Source organism: Eucalyptus grandis, chromosome 8, assembly GCF_016545825.1.
Source record: "Eucalyptus grandis isolate ANBG69807.140 chromosome 8, ASM1654582v1, whole genome shotgun sequence".
In the NCBI taxonomy this organism is placed as follows: domain Eukaryota; kingdom Viridiplantae; phylum Streptophyta; class Magnoliopsida; order Myrtales; family Myrtaceae; genus Eucalyptus; species Eucalyptus grandis.
This window is the reverse complement of record NC_052619.1, coordinates 8568615-8583747: the sequence shown is the minus strand read 5'-3', so window position 1 is coordinate 8583747 and position 15133 is coordinate 8568615.

The following is a 15133-nucleotide window of genomic DNA, read 5'->3' as shown; positions in this document are numbered from 1 at the left end:
TCGTTTTATTCGAACGGACTATAATTACTTCAACGAGATCCAAACGATCGTTGCTGCATGGAATGAATGCCATCTAGAGAAGATTTTGGCGCCCAAGAGACTGAAAGGCGAAGAGGAAATCCACCATGCGTTGGCATTCTACATTCAACAACACCGGATTCCTGCTACCTTACGTCCAGTGATCCCTGATGTGACTGAGAAGGCACTCAACGAGCACAAATTGAGCATCTTAAGCGGAAAGTGGAAATGATTGAAGCTAAAAATAAGAAGCTTCGCAAGGCGTTGGAATCCCGAAAGCATATAAAATGAGGGGCAACTGTTGACACCTTATTTTAGCAAATCTAGGGAAATAAGGAAAATAAAAATTGCATTAGAACAAATAAAAGGAAAAAATGGAGAAAATTGATTTGATTGAATATGCATGGAAATTTAGAATTCTGATGAATGTTCGGATTTTTTTAAATGCAGAAGCAATTCAAAAATCAAATGAAAAAAAGGGCAACAATTTTACAAAATGGAAGAAATCTGAGCAAAATCGAGCTGATTGCGAAATCACGCTCTGATTTACAGCTTTGATTGAACGTGAGTGGAGATGGAAACTCAGAAAATGCCATACAAAGCGGCCATCTGGAATCACTATAAAAGAGAGCTTCATTTTTTGTGAGGGGAAGGGGATTTTTCGAAGAAATTGAGAGCAAAAAGTTCCGGAGATAAGTTCGTACAAAGAAGAAAGCTTAGAGGGAAAAAAAAAGAAAGTTAGCTTTTTCCTTCGGTGGAAAAAGCAGAAAAAGAAACAGGAGGGGGCGAAAAGAGAACTGTGTGAGAGAAAGTACGAAGAGAAAGAGAAGAATGGAACTAACCCTCTTCTCGTCCAAAAAAAAGTCAAAAGAGTCATTTTTCTTTTTTTTTTCTCGACAGGCTGCGAGAAGAAAGAAGAGAAGCAACCGAAAATGGCAGAAGAAAAAGGGAGTGAGCGGACGTGAACGGGCAAAGAAAAATAAAATAAAAAATGAAGGAAAAGATCTTCTTCTTCAGCATTTCCTCCGCAACCGCTCGAGCCCCGCCTATCCTCTACCGGGTCGCCGTCGCAACATCGCTGCAATCGAGCAACATCTCCGCCACCGTGCCACTCCCCCGCCGATGTTCCTTGCTACCCGGATCGACGCCCACCGCCGCGCCTTTGCACCCGCAACCTGTTGCCGCCTAGCCCGACGTCGAAGCTACGAAGCCTGCCACTCCTGACCTTGCATGCCACCGCGCCACATGCCTTAGCCAAAGACCCAGCACCTTCGCCGCCCGTCTCCGTTCACTGGACGCCGCGCCTGCGCACCTGACACCGCGCCTCCGAAGCTCGAAGCCTGCTTCGCTCCACCGCTATTCCGCAGCAACCGCGCTCTCACTGTTCACCACCGCCGCTGCGACCCGTGACCCAGCTGCCGCTTGTCCCCCTCGCACCGGCCACCGTCCGTGACGCCGCCGCATCGAGCAACATCACGAGCCCGACGCCGCACCTCGCCGACTCGACACCGCCTTGCCCGCCACTCACCCAAGCCGATATGTGACCCACCTCCGCCGGTCTCGCCAGCCTCCGCCCGGCGGCAAAGACGACGCCGCCACCGCGCCCGCTTGCCCATCGCCACTATTGGTCAGCTCACTAATCACGCTGCCTCTTCCTTGTTTTAGGTGGCTTATTTTTACTTTTTTTCATTTTTCATGTTATTTTTCTATTTATTTTGTTTGATAGAAATTTTTAGTTTAGCTATTTAAGTTGTAATATCGAATGTTAGTCTTCGTGAATTTTGTAGGCATTATCCGGAGGGATTTTGTCCGGAATTATTGTAATTACTAATTTTATCCGTAAGACGTTGGATCATTTTTTTAATTATATTAATTTTTGGGCTTTTTGGTAGAATTTCAATTGTTAAATCATTATAATTATTAATTTGGTCCGTAAGACTTTGGATCAGATTTTTAATTATTTTGAACTCTTTGATTAAGGTTAGAATAATCGTTAATTTGACCGTGAGACAACGGGTTATTTTTTCGATTGTTTTAATCTTTTATTTTGTTGATAGTTTAGATTTAATATTTATTTAATAATTAATTATCTTTAAAAAAACTAAAAAACCAGAAAATCAAAAAAAATCAAAATTCTGCATGAGCATATAGGTTTAGTAAATTAGACATGTAGGTTTAGTAAATTAGAATTTTTTTTTTTTGGATTGCATTTTTAGAAATAAGTTAGGGTTGGACCTAAATAACATTTTTTAAATAGGGTTTTAGATAATGTTCGCACATTTTAATTATCTCATTTTTCCAAAAAAAAATAGTTTTCTAAGATAGGATAGGGTTTAAGTCAAATTAATCCTTAAAATAAATTAGAAAATTATTTTCTTTAGATATTTTAATTAGGGATTTTATTAATTCCGAATTTCAATAAAACAAAATACAAAATACTAGGTTCATGTTAACTAGTTTGCATAATAGGATCATTTAATTAGAATTTGTTCATTAAGTTAGGTCATTAGGTGCATAATAACTAGTTTGCATAATAGGCCCATTTAATTAGAATTTGCATATTAATAAGATTAAGTCATGCATTTTTATAAAAGAATTCTAAATTCAAGAAAACCCAAAAAAATTGCTCGCTTCGTGTGTTTATTTCTTTTGATGCAATTTATTTTATTGAATGTTTAATAATGGTCGAACATCCGTGTGGTCACCATACATGCATGATAGTAATTTAGATTAAAATAAATCAGCTGCTTGCAAAATCATTTTTAAAAATAAAAAGAAATGGTACCGAAAGGGCATTAGAGAAATCTAGTGTAACCAAGTCCCCGTACCCAAAGTCTCTGATTCGTAGGAGTAAAGTAAATCTCCCGTTACTTTACTTGGGTGTCTAATCGACCTACCATAAACCGATTAGTAGCGACTCTTAGATAATAATCATTTGCATGTTAAACATCTGAACCTTAAGTCGCGAATTGGTATGGGCTTGGGAGAGCCCGAGCTAAGTTTAAAGACTTAGTAGTCCATTAACCTAGTTTTAGGTGGTGTACCCGAAAAATAGGTCACGACAAGATCCAAAGTCCCCAGTGTATTCTATGGATGACTCGAATGCTTGAGGATCTGTAGCACTCTACCCCCCCTTTTTGCAGACCTTGTGTATATCTCGGTTAATATTGTATATGACATAGTTTGATATGTGTATATAAGTGTTGTGGTTTCAAAAATTTGTGGCCCTGCTTTTCTATCACATCTTGTTGTTGTTTGGGGATTTATTTATTCGCTTCCGCATGCGCATTAAAATGAATGGATCGGTGACGCATCCTGGGACGTCTCTATTTAATTGACCACCGAGGGATGGGCACGTGCTTGGAGGATCGGGGCGTGACATAAAAGGTTAAGTAAATTCCTAACCCAAAATGGTTTTGTTAAGGGAAAGGTAAATACTACTTTGTTCATAAAAAGATAGGGTAAAGACTTTCTGCTGGTTCAAATTTATGTTGATGATATTATCTTTGAATCACCTAATGAAAATCTATGCAAGAAATTCTCTAGATGTATGCAGGATGAATTCGAGATGAGTATGATGGGTGAGTTAACATTCTTTCTAGGATTGCAAGTTAGACAATCGAAGAAATGTATCTTTATTCATAAAAAAAAAAATATATGCAAAAGATCTCATCAAGAAATTTGGATTGGAGAATTGCAAGAAGACAGAGACACCAATGTCAAGTTCTTCAAAACTGGATAAAGGTGAAGGAGGAAAGAAAGTAGACCAAAAGCTTTACAGAAGCATTATCGATTCTCTTATTTACCTTACTGCATCTAAACCTGACATTTTGTTTAGTGTTTGCATCTATGCCAGATTTCAATATGATCCTAAATAATCTCATTTAAGTGCTGCAAAACGCATCATCAAATATGTTGCAACTACTCCAAAGCTAGGTCTGTGGTATCCCAAAGAATGAGACTTTACTCTTCTTGGATATTCAAAATCAGATTTAGCAGGTTGTAAAGTCAATAGAAATAGTACTTCTGGTACTTGTCAACTACTCGGCATCATGCTAGTGTCTTGGTTCTTAAGGAAGCAGAGTACTGTAGCTCTATCAACAACAGAAGCAGAGTATGTGGTTCTTGGGAGTTGATATTCTCAAATTTTGTGGATTAGATAACAGCTAAGAGACTTTGGAATTGAAGAATCGTGCACTGAAATCATATGCGACAACACCAGTGCTATTAATCTCACTAAGAACCCAATCCTTCATTCAAGGGCAAAGCATATAGAGATTCGACACCATTTCATAAGAGATCATGTCCAAAATGGGGAGATTATGATTCAGTTCATTGACTCAAAGATCAGTTGGCAGACATATTTACAAAACCTCTAGAGAAAAATCTATTTGAGTCTATTTGCACCAGACTGGATATTTTATCTTCTACCAATTAAAGTCTGAAGTTGGTCAGACTCGGAATATTCATAAATTACTTTTGTAAGTTATTATCTCTTCAATCCAGGTAATTTAATTTTAGTATGAAAATTTCGAACAAATACATTGATATTTGAATCATTGCTTGCATATTTTATTTTTAGAAATTATCTTTTTCGAATTTTTAAATTTTTGGCTGTTTTTATTTTTGAAAAAGGCAGTTTCTTTTTTCCTTATGACAGTTCAATTAACCCGTTTTACTTCCTTTATATACTATTGAGTATTTCTCTTCATTTACATCTTCTTAAACCCTAGAATACAGACTCTCTACTCTCTCATTTTTACTCTCAAGTTTGTTTTGCAAGTTTTCATCTTTTTCACTCAAACTTGTTCGGGAAATGCTCCACGACTGCAAAGATGTCTTTTCAAAGAAAGTCGTCTCGAATCGCAAGCGGGGACCATGGAATATGCCCGAGGGCCCGACACTTTTTGATTTGATTGAAAAAGAAGAGTCTCCACAACACTCTCCATAGCGTGCTACTCATAATCCTTCGCACCAATCAATGGAAGAGAAAGTCGAGGAAGACGTAGAACCTCTCAGAACCTTGAAACCCCAAGTTCTTTAAAAGCTTTACTCTCATTTGAAGTAGGGTGGTACACCTATGACTTTTATCGATGAATTTCTAAGAGAAAGAGGATATAAGAACGAGACTTTGTTCTTGCGAGCGATGGAAAGATTAGGAATAGCACCTGAAGGAGTGGCAGATAGAGCGTTTCTTAACTTTCCTGTTGATCCTCACTTTAGTTCTTTCAATCAGCCTAAAAGCGAAGACAATGATGAGAAAATGTACTCAAATTTTTAGCCAAGGATGGGCATTGATGCTGAAATGCCTGGTGATGGAACGAAGCTTTTTCGTTCTAAGGATCATAGAAGGGGTTACGCCTGTTTGTTGAAAAGAGGGGTGATGAACCCTCGATCGGTCGACTTTGATTTTCTAGACTCGATCAAGGTGAACCTGAGGGAGAAATTTGCTCTCCTTCAACTGGAAAACTTTTTTTTTTGAAACTATTGTCGCATATCCTGAGTTGACTGCATATTTCTATTCGAACATGTCTTTTCTTGACCCGAATAGATTTCAATTCACATTGAGTGATAAAAGCTACGTGGTGGATGTTGACACGTTGGCTGACATTATTGGGGTGGAAAGAAGTGGTTTCTAACCAATAAATGTCTCAGTTGGACAAGCAACAAGATTTATGGTTAGGAACAGACTTCCTGAAGGAGGAATCACTTATTCCAAAATATCAGCCTCGAATATTTTGCTGCACAAAGTCGTGATCAACTGCATCCAACCAAAGGCAACTTCAAAGATAGATGTTTCCCGATCTAAAGCCAAACTGATGTTTGCTATCAGTAATGGAATGAAGTTCTCTCTCCCTCATATAATCCTGATGCATATGTACAGGAATGTTGTGAAGGATAAGGGACAATTCCCTTACTCAGCGCCGGTCACACAATTGTTCAGACATTTTCAAATTCAGTTTACAGCCTCTCTTTGTGCTAAAACTATTGCTCCTATGGTTATAGGATTGAAGATGGTGTCTAAGATGAGGTTGAAAGAACTTAACAAGACCATAGAGCGCTAGAAGGAAGAGACCCCCAACAAGACTAAGCAAGACTCTGTTGCAAAAAGAAGGAAAGGCAAGGAAATTATGCGTGAACCTGCCAAGAAGAGAAGATCTCTTATCCAACATGACGAAGAGGATGAGGATGATCTTACTATCTCTGCCTTTGCCTTAAAGAATCTTCAGAGTTTTGTCAGTTTTGAGCAGCATCAGGACAAAGAAGAAAGAGAAAAAGGAGAAACAAAGCAAGGACAAGAAGGAAGAGAAGACAGAGAAGGAACAAAGAAAAGAGAATAAGCAGGAAGAGAAGCCAGAGAAGCAGGAAGAGAAACTAAAGAAGAAGAGGGTCAAGATGACTCCTATGAACCAATATTTGCAATATCCTTATCTGAGGATTCAGAAAAGACAAGGAGTGGACCTGTAGGAGCTCGAACCGAAAAAGAACATAATTCTCGTGCTAAAATCGAGAAGACTTAAGAAGGAGAAATCCCTTCTCAACCTGTAGGCACCAAAACAAGGGGCGTTCATGTGGACACAGGGACTTCTTCTCAGCACTTTGCGAGTGATGATATCAATCAATCTCCTACCAATCCAGAGGATGTCTATGCCTCTCATTTTCCTGAAGCTGAAGTTCCCTCATCTATCAACACTCCACAAACTCAACGCGCTGAGGCTAGTGCACAAACAAAAACTTCTGCAGACTTTTAAAAGCTGCTAGAGCTCCTCTTGGAGTTAAAAGCACAGCAATATGGAATGGGGTATGATATCCAAAAGCTTCACTCTGCTTTGCAATCTACTTCAGATTCTCTCCATGAGAAGGTACAGACTCTTAACCTTCAAGTTCAAGCTTTACAACAGCAAGTTAAAGAGACTGCCAAGGTTGAAGATGTTGAGAAGCTGAAGGAGACAGTGTGAAAGTTGGAGGAGACAGTTTAGTCAATAGGGGATTTCCAGCTCATTCAAATTCCAAAACAAACTTGATTTCATTTGTCTTTTATCTATTTCTGACTTTCTCCACTTTTTGTTGCTGACAAAAAGGGGGAGAATATGCAGATTTGATTTACTTGAACTTTTATTATTTGACTTACTTGAACTTTTACTTGACTTTAACTTTTGTTTGAACTTTTATTTTGTTTGACCTTGTAGGCAACTTACTTTTGTGGTAATGATTGGTAATGATTATAGATGGATAGTTGTCTTGATATTTGTCTTATCTTATCAAGATTAATATGCTTTATGTGGTTGCAGAATTGATGCTATCCAGATCCTAATCAACTTATTTTTAAGATATCATGTACTGCTTAAGAGTTGTTTTGCAGGTCAAAAGTTCTTAAATCTACAGGAAAGTTTTGTCACCATCAAAAAGGGAGAGATTGTTGGAGAAAACTCCTTTAATGTTTTGAATTTGACAAAACTTATCGAAAGTCTAGTTTGAAGACTTCTAGACTTTAGTGTCAAAGTCTGCCCACACTGACAAATTCCAAACTGAACGCCACTAAAGAATGAAAACTTATCCAAACACAAGATTATCTTTATTTCTTCAAAGGTTCAATTCATATGGCTTATGGATAGCTTTCTAGTTGGATATAACACCTACATGATTGTCTATCTTTAATGGAATCAATTTCGATACTCCAATGATTTGAAAGACAAGTAAACTTAGAAAGTATCTACTTATGGAAACCAATATCCTGATTGTATGGGCGAATAGGATTGATGGGCTTTCATCACAATCATCAAACGGCTCAAGATTTCCTTGATTGATTCTATCCAACGGATTAATTGGAGGAATTCCTTTGGAAAGTGCCAATGGTCGTGAAGGCATGAAGGAGTATTTAAGGTGAACTCTCTAGTTGTTCGATAGAGTGCGTGAAAGAAAAATTCAAAGTCTAAAGCTTCCTAGCTCCTTGCTATTTCATTCACTGAGCTAAAATTTGTACTCAAAAGAGAGAAAGATTGATAGTGTGACTTCGTGAAAGAGAAGCAGACTCTTCACTGCGAAGTTGAGATCACCAAGCTGTAAAATCTCTTTTGTTTCTTAGTGGAATCCAACCAGTAGGTTGTCAGCGTGGGAGAGTGGACGTAGGCTTGATATAAGCCGAACCACTATAAACTCTATGTTCTTATTCTCTTCCCTGAACTCTTTATTTTATTCGTATTTCTATTTAACTGCTAAAATCTGAACTCGCTCAAAGTCTGTTATTCTTCAGACTCTGTTTTAAAAGCAAATTAATTCTATTGTTTCTTGTGAAAAATTGTCTTCACACCTATTCACCCCCCTCTAGGTATTGTTACTAGCCCTTATAATAGCGATTTCTAACACCGACACTAGGACCTCAAAATCCTGTAAGGTACCTTCTCTGGGTCCATTTCGCCCGCGACGATACCACACTCTGAATTGATGGGGTACCCTCTGAGGTAGACCCTCATCGACCCAGACGATAGTCCTCACAAGTTCATAGACCCAGGCTCCTTGGCCCTCGGGAAGAGGAATCTTGGAGACCTGTTCGGTGACCCTCTTGGGCTAGCCAAAACGTTCCGGAGGAACTGCCATCTAAGAACTTGAAAAGGTTAAGCCCACGACGGGGTGAGACAATGTCTCAGCAAGTTCACCCCCCTAAACTCTGATTAGGAAAGAAATACGCCTAGAGGCAGCTATACACACAAGTCAGAAGACTTACCTTGCCTCTATTCCCTCCTACATGTCAGTACAGTTCATAATCTCAACCAATCAATTCAACCCAATTGATCAATCCATCCATTCAATTCGATCAGTACCATCTATCAATCAATACCATCTATCAATTCATCGATATGATCACTGCTCACACAAGCTGAAATAAATGGTTATAGCTCTCACAAGTTGATATATAGATGGTAACTTGAACAAGCTGAAATATATTATAGCTCACCCAAGCTGATATAGTATACTGCTCTCACAAGCTGACATATCAATGCACACATAGGCTGATATAGTATACTGCTCTCACAAGCTGACGATAAATCAATCCCGACTAAGGACCTTGTGCTTTGCACACCAATTTCTCAATTAAAATAATAAACTTGGCCTAATTTCATCATGTTAAAAATATCTGATAAAAATAATCGTGTGTGGGTACGCAGTTGGTCTGAGCCAAAATGCTATATCTTTCTTTTCAAAAATCCAACTATTTAATATAGTGTCTAAAAACATTTTTAGCGTTAAAAACCGAAGCCCCGGTATTTTTTGATTAAATACCGAAATTACACAATTGTGGGATAAATACCTAAAATTACAATCACCACTCAATTTGCACAAAATAGCATTCAATAAATAAACTAAGCACACAATTGCAATCAAGCACAAAATTCCGGTCACGGCTATCCCGGTATTATTTTCAGAAAATAATAAATAATTAAATAAATACCAAAAATAATTAAATAAATGCAATTAATTACCAAAAATAGCAACTTAGGCCGAAAATGTTTAATTAAACACCGAAACGGGCCGGAAAATTTCTGAACCAATCCAGATAAATAGTACGACTACTCTAGTCCCTAATTTATCCGTTTAACCACCTAACATGCAAAATCGAATAATTAAATCACTAATCCATTCTAACTAACCACATAATCCCTAATTAGCCTAATATAATCACCCCTTAAGCATCATTAACTCCCTAAGCAGAGTTTAGCAAGTAAACTCACCAGTTTAGCGATCTGGTGATTCCACGACGATAGCGACGCGGAGACGAGTGACAAACCTTCGAGCGACGACACCGAACAAGGCCCAAAAAGGCCCGAAACGGCCCACGAAGGCTCACTACTGGTGGGCTTTCGGTCTCTACTTGTTGCTGGACGGGGCTACTTGAGCAATCGGTTGAGGCCAAAACAGCAAGGGACGGGCTGAGGAGTCTACCGCAAGCAACGGTGGGTGACGATGGCTACTCCGGCGACCTAGACAGCGGCCAGGGGGCTTTGACGGCAACCAGGGAGGCTCGAGGGACGTGGCTGGGCACGTCTAGAGGCGTTGGACCGCGAGACGAGTGGCTGGGCACGATGGGCTCGAGCAGTGCAAGCAGCAGTCCTAGCGGCTCCAGCAGGCGTGCGGCGGCTAGGGGAGAGGGCTTGGCTAGTTTCTTGCAAATTTTGGAGCTCAAAAGTGACAACAATGGGGAAAGTAGGATGCTTGAAGAAGAAGAAGTCGGCTGAAGAGTGGAGGGTCCCTCAAAGCCTCCAAAGTCTTCATTTTTATCTCTATCTCCATTGGCAAGGCCCCACCACAATTGGCTGTCATCCTAGGCCAATTTGGTACACAGAAAATTCCCCCTAGAAGCAATCCCAAGGGGTCCAAAATGTTGATGGACCCTTGGCCTACGAATATTGGCCAATCCTCCCCAAATTGAATCAATTCTCCTTCAATTGGATCTAATTTGATGTCCACAAATCCCACCAAGGTGCCCACAATTAAATTTACATTTTTCCTCACCAATTGAACCCACTTGAATCCTAAAAACGAGACAAAAACGGTCCTCTGGTTTTTCCGGTCGAAAGCGGCCCTACCTTGGAATTTTGCCAAAAATCTTGGTTTGCAAAAAAATCTTCGGAGGATTAGTCAACGGTCCTAAAATGAATTGTGACATAACAGAACTTAATCGAGTTTAAATTGTGGTTAACTTCAATCTAGCGCAATTTTAGCGTGACCTAACCTATCGAGTAGCTTTTAGGAATTTTTAGTGCAATTGACCCGTGGTCGATTATTTTCGAGCCACAATGTACATCTTCGACACATTGGCAACTCTCAGTTGTCGTGAAAATCTCGAGATTTCAAATACGGACACAAGGTACCAAAACGACAGAAAAATCGATCTAGTGCCGATCAACGAGAATTTTGCATTCAGGTGGAATCACCCACACTTTGATCACATATCTCAGTCAAATCGACCTATCTCTTATCTCTAATCAATTTTTTACTGTGTCGTAATGACCCTTGCAGACTAGCACGGTCGAGCAGTCGATTTCTGGTCGAATTCTCAAACCTATTGCATTATAATCCCTTAACAGCTTCACCAGATAAACTAGTTATCTCGTGAGTGATCAGTTCAGAGAATAGAACTATAGGCGTGTCGATGAAAAGCCCGATTCATTCAATTGAGAACAAAACCTAAAATTCAAGATGTCACAGAAGAGCTCCACAAGCACTTACTAGGATTTATATAATAGAGAAAAGAAATCTCAAAGGCTAAAGTTGATGGCATGAACAGAAAAGATCACGATCGCGATCATGGTCAAAAAAGAAGTGCAAGCGTTACAAGTAATGCATAGTTGTTATTGAAAATGCTAGTATTACCACCTAAAACGGGGGTGAATGGGTGTTAAAAAAATTAAGCAAATAAATGCATAATAAGTTATATTGCAAGCAAAGTCTGAGGAAGAGTCAAAGTCTGACTAAAAGTGCCGCCAGACTTCTGAAGTAAATTCAGACTCAAATGGAGATGGTTTGAGTTTTGAGAAGTTCAGAAGAAGATTGCAACGAATAAAGCTGAAAAGAGTTAAGGGAATAGAAAATTGCACACAAGATATAGTGGTTCGGCTTAGATCAAGACTACGTCCACTCTCCCACACTGACAGCCTTCTGGTTGGAATTCACTAAAGTATCAATAGAGAAATACAATGTTTTGAGTGCAAATACTCAGTCGAAGATTTCTTTTTCTCTCACTAAGTCACTCATGTGTTTTTTCTCTTGAATACAATTTGGAAGCGTTGTCGTTGAAGAATGAGTGGTTGGAAAGGCCTCAAACTTTGGAATTTCAATTTTCACGCGCTATCTCAAATGGACTGAATGACCTCCTTAAATACTCCTACATGCCTTTCTAGCTGTTGGCATTCTCCAGAGGAATTTCTTCCAATCAATCTATTGGACAGAATCGATTAAGGAAATCTTGTAGCCGTTTGAAGATTGAGATGAAAATTCGATGATTTTGGTTGCTCATACAATCAGAATCTAGGTTTCCATAAGTAGATACTTCCCAAAAAGGAACTTGTCTTCAAGATTGATTTCATCAATTGATTCCATCAATATATTTATAAAAGGTAAGTGGGATTCTTCGGTAGAAAGCCAAATATTAAGGATAAATCTCTATAATGTCCGTACTGAATCCTTGTCGTAAGATCAATAATCTTGAGTCTGATTATATCTTCTTTCTGGACTTTGTTTCAATCTGGATCACGTCAGAGTGGGAAAGACTTCTGGAATAAATAGACTTTGACAAAAGTCTGCGATATAGCTCAAAAGTCTAGTATTCTTCAGAATAAGAGCAAGAACAAGAAAGTTTTGTTAACTTCAAAACCTAATAGGAGCTTTCTCAACAGTTATAACGCAGTTATTATGGGAGCAAAATGATAATGAGAAGCCACCAATCGATGGTAATACCCATTTAATACCCTACACGTGTTTCAAGATTTTATTGGAATGAAGACTACCGAGACAAAGGCGTGAACAATGGTACAATCTACTAAGACTAGATCCACAATCATCGTGAGATACACCGTGGATACAGTGAGAGTTGTTTGTTGGAGATCATAAATAAAGATATTATAGCTATGGATAAAGGGCATAGTAGATAAGCGCGTGCTAGCAATGACATCAACAAATAACTTATCAAAGAAAAGTCATACGTCAGCGGCCTATACACTGATGATTATTCCATTGAAGAAAAAACGTAAAAATGGGGTAATGTGCAATCTACAAGATTATATGAATGATGCCGCAGCTCTAAAATGAAGTTATGAAGCTTTAACTCTTGGTTGCAATTAGTGTTAGGGAAATCCCTTATGATGTTTTGAAGATGACAAAATAAATCAAAGGCTACTAACATGTTTGATGGTTGAGTAATAGACCATGCAGATAATAGAACATGTAGAGGATATTATCAAAGTCTGAAGACTGCCAGACTCGAGACTCAAAGTCTGAAGACTGTCAGACTCAAGACTCAAAGTGTGAAGACAAACTCTATGCTGAAGCTGAACTGGGTACAGATTCAGATTGTAAAGTCTACAGACTCAGATTGTAAAGTCTAAAGACCCAGGTTGTAAAGTCTCAAGACTCATATCGTAAAGTCTCAAGACTCAGACTTTACATCCAGATTCGATGAATCGTAACTCAAGCCCAATCATACAACGGCTAGTGATCTGGTTTGGATTCCACATCAAGATTGATTTGATTGAAGACAAGATCTTTCTATACGAAGAAGCTTTACTTATGGAAACCAAGATTTCGTTTGTATGGGCGATCGGAATCAATTTGGGATTTTACCTTTGTCACTCAACGGCTACCAAATCTTCTAAGATACAGAGCTGTCCAATGGGTATATTGGAAGACGATTCTCCGGGATGCTGTCCAACGGTAGTTTGGAAGTGGAGGAGTATTTAAGGAGATCATGGACCGATGTGCAAGTAAGAGACGGAGCGTAGAATTTATAATTCCAAAGTCTAAGCGACTTTAGATCATATACTTGTCTCTTGAGAGCTTAAACGTTTGTAATCGTGAGAGAAATACCAAGAGAGTGACTTAGTGAGATAGTGTGATCTACTACTAAGTGTTTGCACTCGGAGTTGTAATCTCTTGTTGATTGCATAGTGGAATCCAGCCAAGAAGGCTGTTATCGTGGGAGAGTGGACGTAGGCTTGGATTAAGCCGAACCACTATAAATCTCGTGTTCTTATTCTCTTCCTTAACTCCTTTATTTTGTTCATACTAGCACTCTCAATTAGCTTCGAAGAGCTTGTCTTTCTGGACACAATCGTCAAAAAGGGCTTGAGTCATTGATTCATATATGGCTTCAAGCGTAGAGATTAACTGACATAGGTTAACTAGAACTTGTGAGGAAATGTTGACATTGCTACAATATGCCTCAAGAAGCTTGTAGGATTGTGCTGGCTCTTTCTCTTTCAGGAATAATTCCTCCTCTAACTCCTTGGCGGCCTTAATGGACTTCACATTTGTCTTGTAAGCTTCCAAGGTAGAGTCGTAGGAAGTAAAAAACTCATTAATGGCAAATTCCAAAGCATGACATGGTATGGAGTAAGGTAAATTGGTCAAATATGCGAGCAAAGATTTGATCTCATGCTCAATTTCAGGAACTTCGTGTCACGCCCCGATCCTCGAGCACGTGCACATCCCTCGGTGGTAGATAAAACTTTGCGACTTCCCAGGACGAGTCGCCAACCATTTCATTTTATTGCACATGCGGAAGCGAATAACAAATCCCCTGACAGTAACCATCTTGAGATAGAAAAGCAAGACAACAGATTCACAAACAAAACATACTTTTATATGCACATTGAGTCATGTACAAAAGTCTATAACCAAAAGACTTCAAAAGACTAGTTCTCAGAAAGAGGCTTTCTTATTTGACTTACACCTCAGATCACCTCAGCTAGGCTCCAGGTCCTCCACTCTACGGCCCTAAAAATTTAAGCCCATGACAGGTGAGATATAAATCTCAGCGAGTTCACGCTCTAAACCCCGATTAGGAGGGTAATACGCCTAGAGACGTCCTAACCACACAATCATACAACCACAGAGACTTACCTCGTCTTAGATCCACCCTGCATGTTAGTACAATTCATATCATAGACAAGAGCAGTACTCAAGATCAATCAATTGGAACGTAATACTCAATCTCAAATGATTACAAAGGTCCTGATTATAGGGCCAAATCGTTATGACACGTCTTATACCGTGCCACACAATTTTGTCTAATAATCAGGCGTATTCAACTCAATTAATCATGCGTTCCTAGTTTAGATCTCGGCTTATAGCACGGCCTACTCTTTGTTCAGCGGTCTTCTGGCGTAGCCAAGCATTGTCTCACCCCATTAAGCATGGCAACGTCTTTACCAAACGGCTTTCCCGAATGAGCATAGGTCTAGAATCTACTGCGACCGGTATCCGTTGTCCAAGGGCATCCCAAATAGGGGTAACGTCCAGCCTAACAACTCGAGACAGGTTCTCTTAACCAACACACGACCATTCAATCTCGGCCCAGGACACTGTGCATTGCACTCAAATACCTTAATTAAAATGGTGA